A 25,925-nucleotide genomic window follows, 5' to 3' on the forward strand; every position below is an offset into this window, starting at 1 on the left:
TTAGAACCAATGAAAAACATTCAACCGAAGAAGTATAGAATCGGAAGTATCCCAGTTGCCATGTCTCACAAGTCAGTAGCAAATGAGCATGTGGCATTTTCCCGAATATGTAGTGGATCGTGGAGTATATCCTAGAGGTCATTGAAACCGCGAATTTTTCCAGGCTCTATTAATCGGTACTGAGAAAAGTGTTCCGGGTTCGTGCAAATTTGAACGTCTGCCCTACTGAACAGTTTGCTTAAGGAGGTACTTTCGGAGATCATTTTGCATCTGTTAATTAGATATTTTTTCCTTTTATTTTAATTTAATCATTAATATAACTGTAATTTATAATTTCAATCCTAATAATAATTGATAGTTTCAGTCCTAATTCAGAGCATAGAATCGCGTGTTAAAACAATTATGTAATATTTATCATAAAACTCTTTATTTATACGATATCATTCATAAATAACAACGGAAGAATATGTTTCCCAAAAAATCTTAAGTTTTTTTAAACCAAATTTTTATTGCTTTACAAATGACAACTTAAATATAAAGAGTTCAATGATTATGGCCGCATTCTTCGAAACTGTATACCACACGATTACAATATCTATGGTCATGCTGTAGTTGAAATATAAACTGGTCTTTACGTTTCTCAAAACTATTTAATAAACAATTACCAAATATTTAAAACCAGCACCCATAGTCATACTATGCATTTATTAAAAGTTAATAGCGTAATATGAATTTTTCATCATAAATTATGATGCTACCCCCTTAAATAATATTTCATAATAAAAATACAATTTCTTTTTTACGTGCAGTTTATTTTTACTCACAGTGAATTAAGATTTATTCGCCCGTCAATAACGAATTTTCAGTAGTGTTGCGAGAAGAACTGAACTGAGAGAATATAATATGTTTAATGTCTGTACATAATAAATTTTATAGTAATAAACCTTAACGTTGGACTAAAGATTTTCTTTCCACAGTTGTTGCTATGTTGAATTTATTTGAAACGTAGTGTCTAAATGTTTTGTATGCACACGGCGCGTACGCTTTGGTATCGTTACAAGAAAAAAAACATCAGCGCCACAGTGCAGCGGGTCGATGTTTTCAGGACACACACTACTACGCTTCGCTTGCTGCGCGCGTATCGACTCCTTATTCCTCTCCAGCTCTTCTTTGTCATCTGTCGTCTCTTTTTAAAAGAACCCTTATGGACGACCCTCATCGCGTTACCGGACCCTCTTTGCCGCGCTGGCAGCTACAAGGTACCTCGCCAAACTCAGGCTGACTTGTATCGACGGTGGGTTTACCGACAAATACAATCACGACGCTAGTTTCTGTTTAGAAATTGGGAAATAAATTTCTTAGACAATGTTTATCTAAAAATTTCAATTCACTATTTCACTAATTCACTATTTTTTAGTTATATACATACATGCTTAAAGTAATTTTGAAGAAAAAAACAATAATAACAACAGTATTAACAGTAATAACAATAATAATAATAACAAACGGTTACCCAATAACGTGTATTCCGCAAGAGGACGTGTCTTTGTTATCGACCAAAATGCATTCTATCTTTGAATCCACGCAGTATTTTAATTTTTGTTAACGAAACATAAATATTCTTTTAAATTCACAGTTCTCTGTAAGTTTGTACATATCCATGAAAACAACTGTATCACTACAAAATAATGTTCGCACCAATACTAGGTTCGGATTCCTACCCGGGCATTTATAAATACTTTGTGTTGTCCCAGTACCTGAAATTGTTTAAGTTTTTTGTAAACCATTCCCTGACTAGTTTTCCAGTATTAACTGCTCGCATTTAATAAGCGCAATAAAACCAAATGAAGTCAAATTGTTGAATATTCGATTTTCCCATGGTTAAAAAAAATGTGTGCTAAATGAAACATAAATTAAAATATAAAATTATGCACCAATTTTCGTAAAGAAATACTCAGTTGTATCTCGAAAAAACGTATTTTATACATGCCAAAATAACCATTGCCATGCGTTGTACAAGGTTATAATTTCTTTCTTGTAGTATATTACAAAGTATAACTTAAGAAATCTCTTGTGAAAGTAAAAAAAATTAATAAATGGTGTGTGGCTGTGTCATGGACACGGCCGTGTGTTGTACGTGAATATGTGTAGTAACAGGTAATATCTTCTATACAAAATATAAAATACACTATTTTATGTATGTTTGATCCTTTAGCTGTCCAGTGGTGTAATTAAATTTCGGATGGAGTTGATAGATATGTAGCTGCAACACCAAAATGTATCCCCCGATTTTGTTATCATTCGTTTTTTGAATTGCAATTTGAAAGACGTATTCGCGTCATGGCCGGGTGCAAGTGCGCCCGCCCCAGGCAGTAGAGGAGCGTGACTCGTGAACAGCGGCGGCGGTTCAGAGTTGCCAAAAGGCGCCCGACGCGCGTTGCGGTGAAAGCCAAGTTTCCGAGTTCCCGGCGGCTCCCACGACGCCTGCAGTTACGAGGAGGTCGTAGTTTTCCTTGGTTTGCTGGGTAGGGGGGAGGGTGTCATTTCCCCCGTCGCGCGCAGCTCTTCGTGAATGTTTAAATTGGTTCGCCCCGTGTCTCGCCGTCACCGGGAAGTTAGTTCTGTATTCAATACGTTCTCTATCATTTACAATAAAGATGTTGTTCAGCCCCCAACTTGAAAGACGTGTAGCTACTAGACTAGGGAAGCACTTTCATACCGTGAGTCGTGCACAGGTTTTCAAACTTATTTTGTCGTGATGAACGTGTACCTGAATTCAGACTCACCTGTATTTAAGACATCAAAATTTCATTCAACTTTATAAAACCCTACAATTGTTATCAATTTTAAATGTGCATGAAATAAATAATTATTACTACGTTCTTCACGTGCTGAATTACGGCAAAACGAAGAAGACAACATGGCGTGGTGAACTTGATCGGCGTTCTAGCTGCGAGGATGCTCATTCGGTGCTTAGAATCTTTGTAAAAAAAATTGTGTGACTTTGATATCTGCTGTGTGTGTTATACTAAAAGGGCAGAAGACTAAATAACATTGGCGTGCTTTTCTTTAATCTCTCATCGTTATATTATCAGCTCAATTAAATGTTACAAATCTTTATTAATAAATCGTAGGGCTGCTAACAATAAAAATATTACCCTAGTTTCCTCAAACAAATATCATACACATTTTGACAATTCATTGTATACTTTGCACATAAGGATAGCATTTCCATATATGATGTATGAATAACACACGTCATTTGTTGACGGGCGACCCGTTCATTGTGAATTAAAAGCGTGACAAATTCACGTTCGTGTTGTCACGTTTGCGATCTTGTTGCAAAAATTTAATTGAGGCCGGGGGGGGGGGGGGAATTCGAAGTTTCAATAGCATTGAGTGTCCACTCTGCACTAGTGCTTTATTTACTTCATGCGCGAGCATTGTGCTGAGGTTCCATCTAGGAAGCGGTCAAGGGGAATGGGTGGAACTGTTGTGGGGAGGGAGGGAGGGGGTAAGCCGCCTGGCAGCGTTCCAAGTTACGAACCTCTCCCACCATATTCCTCTCTCTCTCTCTCTCTCTCTCTATCTCTCTCTCTCTCTCTCTCTCTCTCTGTCCCGCCATCCTGTCTCTTAACCCCCTCCTCTTTTACCAATTCCCTTCGCTCTCAAGCCTCCACCTCCGCCAATTAGGGCCCCCCGATAATTTACCTACTCTACTCTCGGCAGACTCTTTTGTGTGTGCGCGCACGTTTTCTTCTTTTCATTTCTTTACTGTGGGTTCGTGCGGACCCAAGAAATAGCCGTAAGCTTAGAAAAAGGACGACTTATTTCCTTCTGAGTTCTTCTTCCCAGCCCTTGCTTTACAGATATTTGAACTTTGCGAGGTAGCCAACGTTACAGATTGTATTTTATGGCTTTAAATCTTTCGATGTGTAAACATGTAGTTTAATAAATATCCTTGTAAACATGTAGTTTATTAAAATCCAGGTCAAAAGTTGGGGTTTGCTTTTATCAGAGCCGTTTCTAATAGTTTAAATTTCCGTTTGTTTTCTGCTGCCATCTGCAGGTGATGTTGTCAAGCAACGTTTAATTTTCAGGCAACGAATTCTAGCGGCGGAGGCAGAAAGTGTGTGATTCGCGTCTCGAAATTTCGGTGTGTACTTGAAAAGCGAATATTTTATTGATCAATATATTTGATACCCTTGGCATTATTTTTGAGAATTCTACTTAAAATTTTGTGTCCTAGTTTCGTTTTGTAAGTTTATTTGCAAAATGAACACCACGAGTACTCATGAATTTGTTCTTTATCGAGGATAAACGTTTCGGATCTCTGGCGAGTTCAGGAAGATTCGCTTGATTTTTTTTTTTTCAGTTCATTGTCTGCGCCATGTGTTAAGACGCCCAAAACATTAACTGAAGTGGTGTTTGCATCGTGGAAACATTTTTAAATGATTCTATTATTAGGTATAGGAAACATAATTATCTTTGGCTGAGGTCGCATTGAAAAAAATATATATATATGTGCAGGTATACGAGCGCTAAAGTATGCTGATATATAACTTGATGTAAGCTTTTGGACATACGCCATTTCTAAGCACATGCATGTCTGTAGAAGAAAACTAAAAACTATCCAAAAGACAAAAACACAAATTAGCAAAAAAATTTGATGTTGTCAACAGGATATATACACCAAATAGTATTCCATAACAGACATACATGTGCTTAGCAATAGCGTATGTCCAAAAGCTTACATCAAGTCATGCACTCCCATTTCACAGATCTTTCAAAGATAATATGCTGGTATGCTAAGAGTGTGCAAGTGTGTTTAAGTATGCAAGCGTTCTCCCCTGCCGTCTCCTCCTCGATCGATGGACGCGCTCCCCCCCCCACCCCCCCCCCCCCCCCGCCACCCCTCCACACCAACGACCCTAACCATTCCCCTCGTGCGATCGGAATTTTTTTTTTCGTAACGGTCGAAGATTGTAGCCCCCTCACTTCGGAAAGCGACGTGAACCACGCGTCACGGCATGCTGCCTGGCTGCTGTCTCGTCGGCGACGCTGGTCGGCAGACCATCGCCCGCCCCGCCGAGGTCACGCGCGATCATGTGACCGCTCCCCGAACTAGTTCATCGGCGCCGCGCAGAGCCTTAGGCTGGGTTCACAATTAAAAAAATTAAGCGAGTGCATAGCAAGCCATGCACACGACCTGTGTGAACTGCGAAATCGGTTCACAATTGAATTCTTACTGTTAATTTCAGCCAATGAAATTTTTCGCGAACTATGCGACATCTGTTAGCAGTGTTAGTAAATAAACATATTAACTTTCAAAATAACGATAATACTATTATTATCTCGAAATTTTCTTACCACAATATGGTAAATAAATATAAACATATTTCTAGTCCCGCCAAAAAAGCACCCTGCTCTTCTCCCATTGACTGTTGTGCCATGCGTACGCGACCGAAATAAAATATATTCATTTCACTCCTATGCGCACGACCTCGCTCCCATGCACACGACCAACTTTCTGCTATTGTGAATCGTTAGGTTAGGAAACATGGCGTTCATATCCTATGCACACGACATATTTTGTTACTGTTACTGTTATTTTTTCAATTGTGAACCCAGCCTTAGACTCTGAGCGGCACCGCGTGGGCTCGGTGGGGTTTCAACTTTTTTTTTTAAAGTGAAAACTTCTTTAGCCGCGTTGAGCGATTTTTTGTAGGGGCAAAACTAATGGGTAGGGACCGGAAAAATTCGCGGTTTCAAATACCTCTAGGATAAACTCAGTTGTCCTATGCATACTCGACCAAATGTCACTTGTTAATTGGCTGCTGGCTTGTGAGACGTCTCAACTGGGTACCTCGTGATTCGATACTTCTTTGGATCAGCGTCTCTCATTGGCCCAGAGTCCTCCAGATAAACCGTGAGCCAGTAGCAGAACTATCGCACAGTTATATGTATTTGAATTTTAACCTATCGCGAAATGAATCCGCGAATTTTTCCTGTCTCTACTTATGGGTTCGCGTCACCGACATGCTGGTGACGTGTTGCGCCAGACTGGCGAATCGCAGCGGCCTGTGTATACGCATACTATATACACTAATACATTGTATATACTCGACTGCATCATGTGTGTGATTGACTCTCTTATTTGGATGGGTAAAATCTTGCGTGTTCGCGTCACCGTAATGCTGTAGTAACAGTAAGTGAAGTTAATTTGACCACGTGAATACATGACCTAGGTCTGACATCACTGGTATGTCATAGCTAGGTAATGAATTTTTACGTAATTTTTGCATACCACTGACATCTGTTGTGACTGAAAAATGATGTAAGGATCAATTATATCATGCTGACATCGTACTGATATAATACCAAAATAATTTTCTTACGTACATTTGACGTAGAAATGATGTCATATTAAACATTTAAAAACAAATTTTTAAGTTTTCACATCTGTCGACATTCCCCATGACAGCTTTTTGGGTTTTTATTTTTAAATGTGTGAGTTTACCCTGATTGCAGGACGATAATCATGAATCTATTAATAATTAATGGCAAACCCTAACGATACGTGCAGATAATTTTACAGTTGTGACCCATAAATTTACCGTATTTAGATTTTTTTAAATTCTGACGTTTGAAAAGTTGAGAATTCCGTAAATTAACTGTGGTTTCTAACAGTGCATCGTGTCTGGATAAAAAATTTAAAAAAAAACTCTCTGTACCTAACTCTATGGCTATACCAATCGCACAGGGCGCACGTCCGCAAGATGGCGGTGGTAGCTGTTCCCCTTCTTTCGAATTACGCGACGTCACACGTGCGTGTGTGTCGCCTGCTTTTACCCCTTTTGGTTTCGAAGCCTGTTGACTTGCTGCTTTGAAAAAAAAGGTTAGAGTGGGGAGAGAGTGGTTAGGGGAGGGGAGGTGTTTTATGTCCTCGGTCGTGAGCCCAGGATTTATGGTCTTGTACGGCGCGCGATATTGTAGCCGAAGGACCCCGCAAAGTTGCCAGCCCTGGGAATCTCTCACTCCCCCCCTCCCTCCCCCCCCCCCCCGGTATAACTTATCAACATACACTACCTATTCCACTCCAGCTCCACGGCTACTTTTTTTAGAGCCCCCGTAAAAAATACATAAGAAAGGTGGTTGTCAAAAAAAAATTCTGTACTTGAACAAGCGATTACTTTGGAAACTAGTTGCCAAGAAATAGTTTGTAAAGCTAAAAGAAACATATTTTAACTTTCTACAATACATGGCTATGGTTATTTTTGCATATATGAAATAAGTTTTTCTTTTTTTCTTACGAAAATTGGTGCATAACTTTATATTTTAGTTGATGTTTCAGTTAACCTAAATTTTTTAAACCATGGAAAGACAATCGAATATTAAATAATTTGACTTTATTGTGCTTATTAACGTGCGCAGTTAATACTGGAAATACATTCAGGGAACAGTATACAAATACCCTAACTATTGAAGGTACCGGGACAACACAAAGCATAAATGCCCGGGAAGAATCCGAGAGCAGTATTACTGCGAACACAATTTTGTTGTTAGTTGTTTTCATGTAGCCCTAAATGTACAAATTTACATTTATATGTAATTTTACATGAATGTGTAGTGAAGCTTTCTTGGTTTAGTTTGTTTTAATTAATATTTTTGAAGTCTTTATGCGCTTGAAAAATTGGAAACAGGAAACAAATTTGACAAATTTTTCTTCCTTCATTGTTATTAAAACACTGTATTCTAAATATGTGAAGATCACTTCATTGATCATTGAACTCGTGTTCTCTATGAAGAACTTCAATTTACGTTTAGAATGCATTTTCACTTTGATTGTCATCTGTATATCAGATTACGATCGTTTATATTTTTGATCAGTTTTTTTTTTTTACGTTGAAAGACGATACTAATAAGGAAAGTCACTGTGATTCAATATCACATTAAGCGAAACAGAACCAGTAAACTTTTTTAAATGTTTATCCCTTCGTTTTTTAGTGAAACGTATCTTGACTGGCAAATACAGCACGCTTGCCACTTTCTTTGATGATTCATGCAATGGAGAATTTTGATTTAATACAATTTCTTGGACATACGCCATTGCAGTTTTGCATTGTTTGTCATGGGAAAAAATCATAAATGCAAAATAACAAATAAAAATGAAAACTTAAAACTGCAGAAAACATGCCTAAATCAGCTGTCAAACAGATAAACTTAACGATGAACCAAAACAGGTATTATGGAAACACATCGACGACATAACAGACAAACACATTCAAACTTAAATATCAGACAGCTTAAGTTTCCATGGGAAAAAAATTTAGGCATGAAAAAAATAATAACAGCACAAACGAACACAGTGTTCGTCTCTGCTGTCGTAGTTGTGTTGTCCATAATATCTGTTTAGGTTAATATTTTGGTTTATCTGTTTGAAATTAGCTGTTTTCTGGGGTTTATGTTTTCATTTTTCTCTCTTATATTGCATTTATGAATTTTTCCCATTACAAACAGTCCAAGAAATGATGTTAAATGTTTGCCACTGTGTCTTCCAAGTAACATAGTATTATTACAGTCGTGCGCAAAGCCAAAATTATTTTGCTTATTTATTTCACGCCAGGCTAGACTCAACTTACCTATTCACGATGAAGCTTTTTCAAGGTGTTCATGCCAAGATCAAGTCCGTTGGCGGGTTTGACGGCTTCCTCTTGTTTATAGCTCTCTCAAAGTAGTCAAGGTCTTGTCAAAACTATTAGAAATTACATTAGATTTACGAACTTTTCGACGAAGAATTCACTTCAAATAAACGAAGAGTTCTTCGTAAATTCAGATGGCTGTATCTCCGTAAAAACTACTTCGTATCTCAAATTGCTGTTCTGTTTATGGGGTAAGAACACACGTAGAAGAAATAAGAGTGCTTTTGTAGGAGTCTTTGACAAGTTTTTGAATATTTTGCTATTTTACGAAGAGGACTCGTGTGGATTCATGTTCAAAGTAAGTAAACATAGCACCCCTAATTTAACGGAGATATCTTACGAAGATGATTTGTAACCAGCTTTCTCCGTAAATTTAAGGAGAAAATTGTTGACAGTAAGAGCACAGCAGCGAGAAACAGATGTGTATGTGCTTCCAGTCCACTTTGCTACCCGATGAATCGACGAATTAATCTTGGTTCCTGTCGTTCGTAATCGAATTTCACTCTTTAACTGTATGTTCATGCCATAAACAATAATGCAATTTTGCTGAAATCGTGTTTAGGCTCAATTATTTCTGACGCCTCATGTGTTTAGGATTCCACAAGATATTTAAAATAATATTTTTTTATGTATGTCAATAGACAGAACTATGTCAAGGTCAGGACCCGCACAGCCGCAGGTCGACCCACATAATGTGTTCGATGTGTTACGACACGCCCGTAATGCATTTCGACCCAGTTAAGATTAAACTTATTAGATGAGAGATTGTATTAAAATGTAGGTCTGCATCACTCTTGTTCTTGTAATGGAATCATTTAATTTTGTCTCAGCTGAGCCGTGTTAAATATTTTGGTGCATACTTTCAATTTTTGTTTTTGAACTTAAAAACAAATGATTTGAAAGCATATTTTTTCATCCATTTTAGGCTGTCTCATGATAGTAATTACTTGTTATGTATATACATTATATGTATTTTAATTCTGATTACACATAACTTGTTAATTTATTTAAAAGTTCGTATTTATTTCCAGTCTGTAAATAAATAAGTTCGGGAGTTTGGGTTATTGTGCATTTCAGCGTATCTGGACATTTTGGAATCGACTTCTGATATTAATTCCTGACAATGTATCGAATCTGTTTCAACTGACCATATATTAGAACAAGTAGTTTCGCATTTGAACACACATTTAACAGTTATAAAGAATTATAAAACTTTCACACTTTGGGTGCTGAATTACTAAAGCGTTTATTTTTTTATTTTTGTGTACACATTCGCTCCAACCAACCCGCAGGGCGACGTACAAACGTTTGTAAACGAACTCAGGGCTGGTTTATAAACTACTCAAGAAACGAAATAACTCAAGAAACGCAAGGCGCAATAATGTTCAATAATGACGTCTGTAAACTACGCAATACGTAAAATTGCAACGCAAATATCACCCCACTTTCAAATCTTATGTTTCGCCTTGCCTTTCCTGCACAGGAAGCCATGATATTGACTGTATTATATACATCACGTTTTCACTCGTTATATTTCCGCACAGTGAAATGAAATAACGCTTTTAAATCAAATTTCGTATGTTTTAATGGTAAACATGAATTAAAAAGAAATCAGGAGAAGAAATTCAATTTTTTTTTTAATGTTTTACCGTTTAGAGTTGTAGGGTTGGTGTCTTGAGTGCTTTAAAAACAACCGTGATTAACTTGCGTTTGTTGAGTGTCGTTTCGTTACAACGTTGCCTCCTTTGCGTGGTTTTCAAACCCGGCCCTACCATTCCGGTTTTGTCGCGCGAACCGCGGTGAAAAAGCCTTTGGACGCCCAAGAAATTACTTTCGGGGATCCGAGTTTTTTTTTTCTTTCTTCTTTTGAAGCGACCGAGGGTTTTTAGCCTTTCAACTCGTGAGTGGGGGAGGGGGGGGGGGAGGGCACATGCTCCCACACCCGGGCACTCGCGCGCAGGGCACCCCTCGCTCACATACGTGGGGCAAATAGTCCGCCGTGTCGCATGCATAAAACATGAGCGACCGGCTCTCCTTTTTCTCGTGGACGTGTTTCAGCTCGGAGGTCTTTCCTCCCTTTCTCCCCCTCTGTTCCTGCGGAGACTAGCCGACACATAGCAGTTCCCATCGCCACCGCCCGATGGCGCCACCGTATGTCCGCGAACAGCTGGAGCCCTTCCTCAATCTGTGTTCCGGCGAGCTGAACCGTGCGTTTGTGACTCTTTGACTCGCGGAACTCACGGTAACCTACCTTGCTCACTCCACATCACATTTTTTTTTTTCGCGTGCTAATTGTTAATATCACCACTAGAGAGTGTTATTTTGGTTCCACATCTCAATTTTTTCCACGTTATAATTGTAAATATTTCCACTAGAGAGTGTTATTTTGGTTGTTTTGTTTGTCCGAAGTGGACTCTTAAAAACTACTGGGATGGTTTCAAGATTTCAAGAATTATTTCATTGTTATAAAGCGACATTATCCCAACTGGACATAGGTTACACGATATATATACACAATACTTAAAAAGAACACAATATGTGTGTGTAGGTTTCTTGAAGACATTCATATCAGGAAGAAATAGAGTTGTACCAAACAGATAAGGAAGGAAGTGCGGATATAAAAAGAGTGTGTATAAAACTAATTTACGTTACTGTTTTATTTGTACGAATCTTTCCATGGAGATAATAAATTGGACATAAGACTATGTTTCATTTGAGATGGTAAAAAAAAATTATGGTTCTGTAAGATAAATGCACTTGATGTGGTTTCAGCGTTTCTTATTCGAGTGCCAGTACGGGCACCTGGAAGCGACAGTGTTGCTGAACTCAGTTTTTTCCCCTAACCTAACTAATACTAAGTGTATTTGTGTGGGATAGGTCTAGGTGCGTCCCAGACCGAAGCCTTTACGCATAATCATGCAGGATTTAAGCCAGGGCAAAAAAGGTAGAACGCATCATACGCTTTGTTGGGGATTTGCCAGCCATGACAGCAATTGATGCCATGACTAAATCCCCTATCTTAGATCTAGATAATAACAAGTTAAGTTAGGCCTAGATAAATACCTGCAAAGTCACGGGGGGGGGGGGGGGGGGGGAACCCTGGGCTCATTCGTTCGTAGTTAAATTATTTTAAGCATTAAGGGGCCCGTATATTCAGGGGTGTGCATGTGAGTTGGTGAGGCGGGATGATAAGCGCGATGCGCGCCGGTGCTTATAGTGCGGTGTGGCCTCTAAGCGCAAGCCTCTGAACCGGCGCGTAATCGACTCGTCGTGCATGGGACAACTGCGAAATTTTGAGTGGTGACCGTAACATTATATGGCGGAGAAATGAAGGCAAAGGTGAATGCAAGTCCCTTAATAAGTACTTTCAAGAATCTGTATCGGTTGTTTTATGCCTAAAAATTAATCTTAAAACTTCTTTTAAGCCATTTTCACTATTCTAATATATATATATATATATATATATATATATATATTTAAAAACAAGTTTAGAAACAAAACTACTTTTCGGTCCTCAGCGGACAGACCTCACTCGGATATCTTGAGTATTTTTCAAATCGCGTCCTTCCTGAAGCTCTGCACACCCGTGTGTGGGCAGGCGGGTTCAACACGGGACAAGAAGGATGGTCCGGGAAGAAGAGTGAGCCAGGGGCATGAAGGTTCCGACCACCGGCTGGGGCTGAGCTCTTGAAGGGGCGCCCCGGGCTTTGTTCGGCGCGCGGTTGTCGCCGTCGACCTCGCGGTGTTTTGTCGCCCATTGTGTGCGGAGGGCAGAGGTGCGCCCCGGCGGCCGTGCTTCCTGCGCGCGCGAGGAGGGTGTCTGTGTCTGTCTGTGTCTGTCTGTCTGTTTGTCTGTTGCTCTGTCGCTGAGCGGAGACCCCTCCTCGCTACCCGCCAGTGGGCGGAAACATATGACATTCAATATTTAAGACGCACGCTTAGTGTATATGTGTAAGTGAGGCGGGATTGTAAGTGCGACTCTCGCTGGTGCTAATTAGCGCGGTGTTAGCCTCCGAACTGGCGTGCAGTCTTCTCGTCATGCAAAGGTTTAATTATGAGACATTGAAGGTGAAGGCGCAGTGCAATTTCCCGCGAGTGCTTTCCAGAATATCCACCGAATGTTTCATGCCATAAATTGTGTTTTTTTTTTTTTGGGCATTTTCATTGCCCTAAAAATGCAGTTTTTAAAACAAGAGATACTAATCCGCCTTTTCAGCGCATTCTTAAATGCTTTTTTTTTGTGAACAGACTGCACTCGGATATCTGGAGCAGGTTTTCAAATCGCGCCGTTTCTTCTGAATCTCTCTCTGCACACGCATCTGTGCCCGGGTATGCGGGGCCCCTTTACCAACGTGGCTGTAAATAACTTAACTCGTTGTAAATGCTTAAAAGCGTATCAGTGTGAAGTTTCTCCCCTCCTTTTTCACTTTTTCTCTCTGAACCCTATAAAAAAAAGATTCAAATATTAATAACGATAGCTGGTTCTTCGTGCCTGAGCTGTGGAATATATAAAATTCGCCACTCCGTGTTCAGGTATCGACCCTGGAGAAGCAGGCGCTTTCATTACCAGGGCCCCTGGCCCATTTTTTTTATTCATCCCTCTCTTTTTCGAACACCCCGCCCCCCTCCTCCCACGCTCGCCTTTTCCCCCATCTCTCATTCGGCTCTGTCTTCCCGGCCCCGGTAATGAGTTTTCACGATGATTTTCTGGAAATACCTTCCTTCGGCGGTGCCGTCGACAGCTGTTTGCGCTGGCTGCCCACGATGTTTCCTCGCCGGCCCGGAGGTGTATTTTTTTCCCCTTCCCCTTCCCCCGCGGGAAATGGAAAACTCTTGAACTGAATTCACGCTAATGTTTCAAACTACGTGTTACGTTTCTTTACAGCCTGTAATTATCGCGCGCTAAACAAGCGGGCGTTGAAAAATATTATTTTTTTTAAATGTGGCATTTAATTATCTGTTTTTATTAAAGCCAATGGAGCTTGCGTCATAGTGAGGTGGTAGAGTTAGAAAGAAAGAAAAAAAGTATTAAAAGAGGGAGGATGCCGTTATTAAAATTAGCGCCACACGCCCCCGCGTGTTTTGGTTTTTTTTTTATTTGTGCCGCTGAAACGTGGGTGGGCGCAGTGAAGGGGTAAAAGTGAAGAGGGTTGCCGAGGGGGGGGTTGTTTTACCGCACAGAGGGATGCCCGACCGTTGAACCTGACCTTTCGTCGCGGGCTTCGACCGCGGGCGGACGTTGTGTGGGGGCGTAGCGCGGAACGTTTTTTTTTGTGGGAAGAGGTTGGGGGATGATGGATTGGCTAAAAGGGTTGGCCGGGTGAGGCGTGGGGGTGAAGTCCCCACGCGCGCGTTTCACTGTCGTTTCCAACGTAAAGTTGGTTGGGCATTATCAGTTAGCACAGACGTTGAAATGCGGCGATACATACCCGTCAAGATTCCAAGATTGATAAGAAACTACGAAATCTTTGTCGTCGATTTCTCATGCACTGTACCCGTGAGTTTGTTTCACCGGCCGTACCTTATTTTTTTTTTCAATGTAAGTAGTATATGATAGCCGGTCCTGAAACTGGCTTCTGGCTGTGGAGCGGGGAGCCGAGCCGCCATCTTGGATTTGTGACGTCACGGCGGCCATTTTTGACTCAAAATTCCTCAAAATTGACTCAAAATTCCTCAAAATTGACTCAAAATGACTCAAAATTTCCCGTTTTCGAGGGAAAAATTCCCGTTTCGAGAAAAAATTAGGTTTTGCCCTAGAAAATAACCCAAATTCCTAAAAAGAGGCTTAAGCATCCTTGTCTACAGCCTCCGATAAGCCTCTGACGTCATCTAGGATTATGACCGACATCTTGGATGAGTGTAACGGGACACAGCGTAACGGGACATAACGTAACGGGACAAGTAGATCACGGCAGCCATCTTGGATCCGCCATCTTGGATCCGCCATTTTGGATGACGTCATTTTGTTTTCTCGAACATTCCAGCATTTTGTTGTCCGCCATATTGGATTATGACGTCACCGTTGCAATTTTCGTTACGTCCGCCATCTTGAAAATCCACAATTTTTATGTTAGAAAATCGGGAAAAATTTTAAAAATCATTAAAAAATTATTTAATCGAATTAAAAAAATATTAAAAACCACTGTTGCAGTTATCGTTACGGTTGCCATCTTGGATTATATAAATGTTACATATTTCGTTACACCTGCCATCTTGGTTGAGTACCATGTCATTCTTACACTTTACGTTACGACCACCATATTGGATCCTATTAATGTTGCAATTATCGTTATGGTCGCCATCTTTAAATTTGGACGCCATCTTGGAAATCCGTAGTTTTTATGTTAGAAAATCGGGAAAAATTCCAAAATTCATCAAAAAATTAATGTATTTAAATTCTGTATGATTATATCGATGTACGTCCTTGGTTCGATTCCCGACGAGAGTAAACGGTCGATCCTTCCTCCATGAAAGCTACCTAGACTGATCTACCACCACCAGTACCAAGGTTTATATCATCAACTGGTATGACATCATGTCCACCATCTTGTCTTCATCCGCTGGAGTCCACCATCTTGTTTTCGTCTGCTAGAGTGTGCCGATACCATGTAGTATAATTATCTGGTCACCATACTTTTGTCCTCAACTGTTGACATTGATCATTGACCTTGGCCTTTGACCTTGACCTTTAAATTTGACCTTGACCTTGAAATTTGACATTGACCTTGAAATTTGACCTTGACCTTGAAATTTGACCTTGACCTTGAAATTTGACCTTGACCTTGAAATTTGACTTTGTCCTTGAAATTTGACTTTGTCCTTGTCGACCATCATGGATCCGACATTTTATGTTCAGTACATGCTACCAGGAGCTACCACCTGCCAGAGTACTCCATCTTGTGTGTGTACTTGTATTATGGAGTACATTTCCATCTGGTTAATTTTATTCTAACCCGCTACAGTGCAGTAATCATTTATTACCGAGGTGCCCCCGCCATCTTGAAATTCGACCGCCATCTTGAAATCATGTAATAATGTAGCTAGAAAAGCGGGAAAAAATCCAAAATTCATTAAATAAATCACTCATTATCTTACATATTGATTCGATCCGCTCCCGTCCTTGGTTCGATACCCGATCGATGCAATAATGTTTAATTTTATGAAAAAATAATAATTTCAATATACCATGTTCAAAATTCTTAAAGAGACTTTAAAACCTCTACTAACATCATCCTATCAGACATCAAGACCACCATATTGGAAATTCGTAATTGTAATGCTAGAGATTCGGGAAAAAGTTCAAAATTCATTAAATAAATTTGTAATCTATATACTGATTGATTAAATCGACTAAGGTCCTTGGTTCGATCCCTGGCCGATACAAATCAACTTTAATTTTAAAAAAGTACCAGAAAAGTGTAAGGTTCGAGAAATAAAACACCTCAAAGTCTTTTACAAGCATAATATTTATTACACAATTTCTATCCTACTACAGAATCACTTGCGAAAGCCAGCAATCTTATAAACATTTAGCCCTGCATAGACGTGCATCGACTACTTCTTAGCTCCAAATGGCTACAAATGCTTCAAAATGCTCCAAATGGCTCCAACAGCTCTAAAAGGCTCCAAATGCTTCAAAAGGCTTTAATAGCTCCAAATGGCTCCAAATGCTCCAAACGGCCTCCAAATGCTTGACAGCCTCCAAATGCTTGACTGCTCCAAACGGCTCCAAATGCTCCAAATGTCTCCAAATTGCTTCAAATGCTCCAAACGGCTCCAAATGCTCCAAATTGCTCCAAATGTTCCAAACGGCTCCAAATGCTCCAAATGCTCCAATTGCTCCAAACAGCTCCAAATGCTCCAAACGGCTCCAAAAGCTCCAAATGTCTCCAAATGCTCCAAACGGCTCCAAATGCTCCAAATGTCTCCAAAAGGCTCCAAATGCTCCAAACGGCTCCAAATGTCTCCAAAAGGCTCCAAATGCTCCAAACGGCTCCAAATGCTCCAAATGCTCCAAATGTCTCCAAAAGGCTCCAAATGCTTCAAAAGGCTCCAATTGCTCCAAACGGCCTCCAAATGCTCCAAATGGCTCCAACAGCTCCAAAAGGCTCCAAATGCTTCAAAAGGCTCCAATTGTTCCAAGAGCTCCATCTTCAATTGATTCCAACTGATTCCAATTACTTTTCTTATCGAACTTGGCATGGTTACTAACATGTCTTTATTAGTATACATTTTGACTGGCAGTGGTAACGTATTTTGCACCTTTAAGTTATAAGTTTTATTTAGAAATCAGATTTCGATAAATGGTAGATACCATTTGGAAAGAAAATATATTAATTTATCTTCAAGTTTATACACATTTAATTTAAGCCATTATTGTATGTAGCCAGCTTCCCTCAGTTCTTTGAGTATGAAGGATATTTCTTTAATGTTCGAATAGTTTCCTGCACAAAGCGATCCATGTAGTAGTCGTAGCCTGTCAACCAATATGTTAGGATCTTCCCATGAGGTATAATCAAACTCTTCTGCTGCGTTCATCATCCTTGCATGTTTATAATAAATATTATTATCTCTGGTGTCTATCGTTTTAACACCAACCTCAAGGTCACTTTCGTCATCGTGACAGTGATTATCACAAGCTTGATCAGGATAATTTATTTTATTACGACGTTTCCATCGTTTTGGTCTCAAACCACCATCACAGTCTTCGCTCTTGCATGCTTTTGGTGCTTCAGCACAGTACTCAATCATGTCAGCCTTAGATGTGTCAGCACAGTCTTCGTTCACGCCAGCTTCTGATGTGTCACCACAGTCTTCAATCATGTCAGCACCACAAACTTGATCAGGATAATTTATTTTATTACGTCGTTTCCATCGTTTTGGTCTCAGACCGCCATCACAGTCTTCGATCTTGCCTGCTTTAGGTGCTTCAGTACAGTACTCAATCATGTCAGCCTTAGATGTGTCAGCACAGTCTTCGTTCACGCCAGCTTCTGATGTGTCACCACAGTCTTCAATCATGTCAGCACCACAAACTTGATCAGGATAATTTATTTTATTACGTCGTTTCCGTCGTTTTGGTCTCAGACCGCCATCACAGTCTTCGATCTTACCTGCTTTAGGTGCTTCAGTACAGTACTCAATCATGTCAGCCTCAGATGTGTCACCACAATCTTCAATCATGCACGCTTCAGATGATTCATCATAGTCTTCGACCTTGTAAGCTTCAGATGGTTCTCCATCTTTCTCATTTTCATGGAGACGACTAGATATTGGAGTAAATATATTTTCATTTCTAATGTGGTTACAACTTCCTTCGTTTGTTTTAGATTTTAAATTATTATCTTGATCTAGATCAGTAATTTTAGCATTAGCTTTTTCGCCTTCGTTCCTCTTCCGCGATGTTGTAGCCCAGTCTTCGTTATCTTTATTCATCTTAATTGTACAGGTCTTGTAATGTCTATCCAAGTAATATCTTCTACCAAAGGATTTCTGACACTGACTGCAATGAAATGGTTTTTGACAAGGACCCAAATTACACTCGCTTCTCTCATGTCGTTTAGCATTCTTTCTCAAGGTAAACACCTTGCTACAGTATCTACAGTGATGACGTTTCGATACAGCGTCAGATCCTAAATCGGAATTCATATTAGTTACCGAGACTAATGCCAGATGCAAACTAAGAGTTTTAAATTAGATATATTACTTAAATAGAATTTTTTAATTATTTCATCAGCGAGAATTAATTTATCTCATTCAAAGGTACTTTTTGCAAGTAGTTCTGCTTTTCAACAACAGATGTCGCCACATGTTACTTGCAGGTAAATAATATTTAGTTCTTTTATGCGGGATGCGGGATGCTCACTAACGATCGAAATAGAACGATGGCTTCGCTAGACTCCAAGGAGAAGGAAGTTCGTCCATCCTGTTAGTGCTTCTTAGATTTCTCAGAAATTATTTGACTGAGTAATGATAATTTTTTTTTTTTTAATTTCCGCCTGATAAAAATATTACAAGTAATGATTGAGTAGCAGAAGTTCACTAATTATATGCAACCTTGAATAAAAAATAACATGCTTCATTAAGTAAAAAAATCCTTCATGCAGAGATAAATTCCTCATCAGTAACCAGAAGCACTCGGAGAAAACCATCAGATGTATAGTCAGGAATAATCAGAAGCACCCAGTGAAAACCATCAAAATATTGTCAAGAATAATCAGGAGCACACGGAGAAATCCATCAAAATATTGTCAAGAATAATCAGGAGCACACGGAGAAATCCACCATAATACTGTCAAGAATAAACGGGAGCACACGGAGAAAACCGCCATAATATTGACAAGAATAATCGGAAGCACACGGAGAAAACCGCCACAAGTTTTCTTTGATATCATAAAATTTCAGGAAAAAATAATAAAAAATAAAAATAAATTAATAAAAAATTTAAAAAAATAAAATAAAAAATACATAAACAGATTCTGCTAGCTTGTGAACTTCTCATTGTTGAGCAAAGATATAGTTCTAGTACAAGCCAGAATTTTATGTATTTTTTATTTTATTTTTTTAAATTTTTTATTAATTTATTTTTATTTTTTATTATTATTTTTTCCTGAAATTTTATGATATCAAAGAAAACTTGTGGCGGTTTTCTCCGTGTGCTTCCGATTATTCTTGTCAATATTATGGCGGTTTTCTCCGTGTGCTCCCGTTTATTCTTGACAGTATTATGGTGGATTTCTCCGTGTGCTCCTGATTATTCTTGACAATATTTTGATGGATTTCTCCGTGTGCTCCTGATTATTCTTGACAATATTTTGATGGTTTTCACTGGGTGCTTCTGATTATTCCTGACTATACATCTGATGGTTTTCTCCGAGTGCTTCTGGTTACTGATGAGGAATTTATCTCTGCATGAAGGATTTTTTTACTTAATGAAGCATGTTATTTTTTATTCAAGGTTGCATATAATTAGTGAACTTCTGCTACTCAATCATTACTTGTAATATTTTTATCAGGCGGAAATTAAAAAAAAAAAATTATCATTACTCAGTCAAATAATTTCTGAGAAATCTAAGAAGCACTAACAGGATGGACGAACTTCCTTCTCCTTGGAGTCTAGCGAAGCCATCGTTCTATTTCGATCGTTAGTGAGCATCCCGCATCCCGCATAAAAGAACTAAATATTATTTACCTGCAAGTAACATGTGGCGACATCTGTTGTTGAAAAGCAGAACTACTTGCAAAAAGTACCTTTGAATGAGATAAATTAATTCTCGCTGATGAAATAATTAAAAAATTCTATTTAAGTAATATATCTAATTTAAAACTCTTAGTTTGCATCTGGCATTAGTCTCGGTAACTAATATGAATTCCGATTTAGGATCTGACGCTGTATCGAAACGTCATCACTGTAGATACTGTAGCAAGGTGTTTACCTTGAGAAAGAATGCTAAACGACATGAGAGAAGCGAGTGTAATTTGGGTCCTTGTCAAAAACCATTTCATTGCAGTCAGTGTCAGAAATCCTTTGGTAGAAGATATTACTTGGATAGACATTACAAGACCTGTACAATTAAGATGAATAAAGATAACGAAGACTGGGCTACAACATCGCGGAAGAGGAACGAAGGCGAAAAAGCTAATGCTAAAATTACTGATCTAGATCAAGATAATAATTTAAAATCTAAAACAAACGAAGGAAGTTGTAACCACATTAGAAATGAAAATATATTTACTCCAATATCTAGTCGTCTCCATGAAAATGAGAAAGATGGAGAACCATCTGAAGCTTACAAGGTCGAAGACTATGATGAATCATCTGAAGCGTGCATGATTGAAGATTGTGGTGACACATCTGAGGCTGACATGATTGAGTACTGTACTGAAGCACCTAAAGCAGGTAAGATCGAAGACTGTGATGGCGGTCTGAGACCAAAACGACGGAAACGACGTAATAAAATAAATTATCCTGATCAAGTTTGTGGTGCTGACATGATTGAAGACTGTGGTGACACATCAGAAGCTGGCGTGAACGAAGACTGTGCTGACACATCTAAGGCTGACATGATTGAGTACTGTACTGAAGCACCTAAAGCAGGCAAGATCGAAGACTGTGATGGCGGTCTGAGACCAAAACGATGGAAACGACGTAATAAAATAAATTATCCTGATCAAGTTTGTGGTGCTGACATGATTGAAGACTGTGGTGACACATCAGAAGCTGGCGTGAACGAAGACTGTGCTGACACATCTAAGGCTGACATGATTGAGTACTGTGCTGAAGCACCAAAAGCATGCAAGAGCGAAGACTGTGATGGTGGTTTGAGACCAAAACGATGGAAACGTCGTAATAAAATAAATTATCCTGATCAAGCTTGTGATAATCACTGTCACGATGACGAAAGTGACCTTGAGGTTGGTGTTAAAACGATAGACACCAGAGATAATAATATTTATTATAAACATGCAAGGATGATGAACGCAGCAGAAGAGTTTGATTATACCTCATGGGAAGATCCTAACATATTGGTTGACAGGCTACGACTACTACATGGATCGCTTTGTGCAGGAAACTATTCGAACATTAAAGAAATATCCTTCATACTCAAAGAACTGAGGGAAGCTGGCTACATACAATAATGGCTTAAATTAAATGTGTATAAACTTGAAGATAAATTAATATATTTTCTTTCCAAATGGTATCTACCATTTATCGAAATCTGATTTCTAAATAAAACTTATAACTTAAAGGTGCAAAATACGTTACCACTGCCAGTCAAAATGTATACTAATAAAGACATGTTAGTAACCATGCCAAGTTCGATAAGAAAAGTAATTGGAATCAGTTGGAATCAATTGAAGATGGAGCTCTTGGAACAATTGGAGCCTTTTGAAGCATTTGGAGCCTTTTGGAGCTGTTGGAGCCATTTGGAGCATTTGGAGCCATTTGGAGCATTTGGAGCCGTTTGGAGCATTTGGAGACATTTGGAGCTTTTGGAGCCGTTTGGAGCATTTGGAGCTGTTTGGAGCAATTGGAGCATTTGGAGCCGTTTGGAACATTTGGAGCATTTGGAGCCGTTAGGAGCATTTGAAGCAATTTGGAGACATTTGGAGCATTTGGAGCCGTTTGGAGCAGTCAAGCATTTGGAGGCTGTCAAGCATTTGGAGGCCGTTTGGAGCATTTGGAGCCATTTGGAGCTATTAAAGCCTTTTGAAGCATTTTAGAGCTGTTGGAGCCATTTGGAGCATTTTGAAGCATTTGTAGCCATTTGGAGCTAAGAAGTAGTCGATGCACGTCTATGCAGGGCTAAATGTTTATAAGATTGCTGGCTTTCGCAAGTGATTCTGTAGTAGGATAGAAATTGTGTAATAAATATTATGTTTGTAAAAGACTTTGAGGTGTTTTATTTCTCGAACCTTACACTTTTCTGGTACTTTTTTAAAATTAAAGTTGATTTGTATCGGCCAGGGATCGAACCAAGGACCTTAGTCGATTTAATCAATCAGTATATAGATTACAAATTTATTTAATGAATTTTGAACTTTTTCCCGAATCTCTAGCATTACAATTACGAATTTCCAATATGGTGGTCTTGATGTCTGATAGGATGATGTTAGTAGAGGTTTTAAAGTCTCTTTAAGAATTTTGAACATGGTATATTGAAATTATTATTTTTTCATAAAATTAAACATTATTGCATCGATCGGGTATCGAACCAAGGACAGGAGCGGATCGAATCAATATGTAAGATAATGAGTGATTTATTTAATGAATTTTGGATTTTTTCCCGCTTTTCTAGCTACATTATTACATGATTTCAAGATGGCGGTCGAATTTCAAGATGGCGGGGGCACCTCGGTAATAAATGATTACTGCACTGTAGCGGGTTAGAATAAAATTAACCAGATGGAAATGTACTCCATAATACAAGTACACACACAAGATGGAGTACTCTGGCAGGTGGTAGCTCCTGGTAGCATGTACTGAACATAAAATGTCGGATCCATGATGGTCGACAAGGACAAAGTCAAATTTCAAGGACAAAGTCAAATTTCAAGGTCAAGGTCAAATTTCAAGGTCAAGGTCAAATTTCAAGGTCAAGGTCAAATTTCAAGGTCAAGGTCAAATTTAAAGGTCAAGGTCAAATTTCAAGGTCAAGGTCAAATTTCAAGGTCAAGGTCAAATTTAAAGGTCAAGGTCAAAGGCCAAGGTCAATGATCAATGTCAACAGTTGAGGACAAAAGTATGGTGACCAGATAATTATACTACATGGTATCGGCACACTCTAGCAGACGAAAACAAGATTGTGGACTCCAGCGGATGAAGACAAGATGGTGGACATGATGTCATACCAGTTGATGATATAAACCTTGGTACTGGTGGTGGTAGATCAGGTTAGGTAGCTTTCATGGAGGAAGGATCGACCGTTTACTCTCGTCGGGAATCGAACCAAGGACGTACATCGATATAATCACACAGAATTTAAATACATTAATTTTTTGATGAATTTTGGAATTTTTCCCGATTTTCTAACATAAAAACTACGGATTTCCAAGATGGCGTCCAAATTTAAAGATGGCGACCATAACGATAATTGCAACATTAATAGGATCCAATATGGTGGTCGTAACGTAAAGTGTAAGAAAGACATGGTACTCAACCAAGATGGCGGGTGTAACGAAATATGTAACATTTATATAATCCAAGATGGCAACCGTAACGATAACTGCAACAGTGGTTTTTAATATTTTTTTAATTCGATTAAATAATTTTTTAATGATTTTTAAAATTTTTCCCGATTTTCTAACATAAAAATTGTGGATTTTCAAGATGGCGGACGTAACGAAAATTGCAACAGTGACGTCATAATCCAATATGGCGGACAACAAAATGCTGGAATGTTCGAGAAAACAAAATGACGTCATCCAAAATGGCGGATCCAAGATGGCGGATCCAAGATGGCTGCCGTGATCTACTTGTCCCGTTACGTTATGTCCCGTTACGTTATGTCCCGTTACGCTGTGTCCCGTTACACTCATCCAAGATGTCGGTCATAATCCTAGATGACGTCAGAGGCTTATCGGAGGCTGTAGACAAGGATGCTTAAGCCTCTTTTAGGAATTTGGGTTCTTTCTAGGGCAAAACCTAATTTTTTCTCGAAACGGGAATTTTTCCCTCGAAAACGGGAAATTTTGAGTCATTTTGAGTCAATTTTGAGGAATTTTGAGTCAATTTTGAGGAATTTTGAGTCAAAAATGGCCGCCGTGACGTCACAAATCCAAGATGGCGGCTCGGCTCCCCGCTCCACAGCCAGAAGCCAGTTTCAGGACCGGCTATCATATACTACTAATGTAAGATATTTATGGACATTTTTTTTAGTGGGATTTAAAAAAATTAATTTGCACACGTTACCCAGCGGCGGATAAAAATTAGAAAATTAACTTCTGAATAACCCATAACGGAATTATTATAAAAAACCTTTCCATCGTGAATACTTATCTGGCGTTTTAAAAATAAACACACACACACACATATATATATTATATATATACATATATATACATATATATATATTATGTGCATCATAGTGGTGTTTAGCGACCATCTACATTTACAAAAAATGCAATGCTTGAATTGTGTATGTAGGTAATCGCCAAATCCGTCATGTTTCATTCTGAATTTAAATTACTATTTTGTATCCACCCCTGGGCAATGCGTGCAAATTTACTTTTAAAAATTCCGTTGTTTTTCTTTTCTTTTAAAAATTTCTTTCATAAATTTGGCACGGCTGGTGAAAGACTGCATTTCAACGTCGGTGCTACGTATTGTTTAAAAAAAAAAAAAATGGCTTTCAAATACACGGCCTTCGAGAGGGTTGGGTTGGGTTGGGTTGGGTGGGGGGGGGGGGGGGGGGAGAAGCAGAATCCCAAGAGCTTGGCACCAGGATCTGGTTCGAGTTGAGGTTTTTTAATCTGCGAGTTCACTCTGTTTGGACGAAAGTTAAAGTTGCTATTGCTAAAATAATTCATTGGGAACCTTACCAAGTTATGCGGTATGTGCCGATTATGTCAACAGCTATGGCCATGGTAACGTTTACGTTGTGTTATTTTTAAAATATGTGAAATTGGCAAAATGGCGAAGCTTTATCCCCCCTCCCTTTTTTTTAAAGTTTCTTTTAAACGGCCCTGGTCAAGTAACTCGGGGTTTCAAGCCTTATAAACGTCCAGTTTCAGTTGCAGAATGACACTGGTGTGTTTACGATGTTGATAAATTTTTTCCTTGCCGAGAACTAGTGGGATGTCAAAGCGAAGCAGTGGGGAGGCCGCGACCTCTCAGTTTGGTCCTAGAGGGGGGGGGGGGGTTGTTTCTTGGCACGGTGGAGGAGGGGGGGGGGGGGCGTTCGTGATAACCACTTATCTGCGCCTTCAACGAGGCGACGGTCGGCGCCGCTTTCACTCCAGGCGCTTCTGAACCACCTCAGGCCCCTCGTGGCTGGCTGCACGTGTGTGCTGCGGCCGTGGCGTGTTCCAGATCCCTCCGCACCATTTCCTTCTCGGCACTTGCGGAGCACTTGTAAAATATTACTCCAGTGAAGCGTCTTTAATCCACCATTCTCTGTTTACTGCAAGTATTCATTTCAGTTCAATTTTTTTTTTCTTTTTTCACATTTTCACACTTGGTAATTTTTCCCCGTTAAAATAACACAATATTTTTTTTCTTCAGTAAATGAAACAGAAATATTCATGTAAATTACAAATATTATGTAAATTTGTGTATTTACGCACAAAAACAACTGTATCGCTATAAGATAGTGTTCGCAGTAATACTGGGTTCAGATTCTTACCTGGGCTTTATGCTTTGTGTTCTCCCAGAACCTCCAATAATTGAAGTTATTTGTAAAGCGTTCCCTGAAAAGCTTTCCAGTATTAACTCCCCATGTTAATAAGCATAGTAAGATAGTATAAAGTTAAATTAGATAAAATATTTAATTATCTTTTCTATGGTTTAAGAAATTGAGATTGAATGAAACATCAATTAAAATATAAAGTTATGCACTTATTTTTGTAATAAATGCTCGTAAAACCAATTTTATATGAGCCAATAACCATAGCATGTGTTGTACAAAGCTACAATATCTTTCTTGTAGTATTATAAACTATTTCTTGGCCACTGATTCCCAAAGGAATCTTCTGTTCATATTGACGTTCGATTATCCGGCGCGG

At 39.1% G+C, this 25,925-nt stretch overlaps 1 protein-coding gene across 1 annotated transcript in view; it reads left to right on the forward strand.

Annotated features, from left to right (window-relative positions):
- Nucleotides 1-25,925, forward strand: part of LOC134534729 (uncharacterized) — an 83,333-nt gene that overhangs the window by 49,729 nt on the left and 7,679 nt on the right. The window lies entirely within an intron of this gene.

This window comes from Bacillus rossius, chromosome 8, assembly GCF_032445375.1.
Source record: "Bacillus rossius redtenbacheri isolate Brsri chromosome 8, Brsri_v3, whole genome shotgun sequence".
Taxonomy (NCBI): domain Eukaryota; kingdom Metazoa; phylum Arthropoda; class Insecta; order Phasmatodea; family Bacillidae; genus Bacillus; species Bacillus rossius.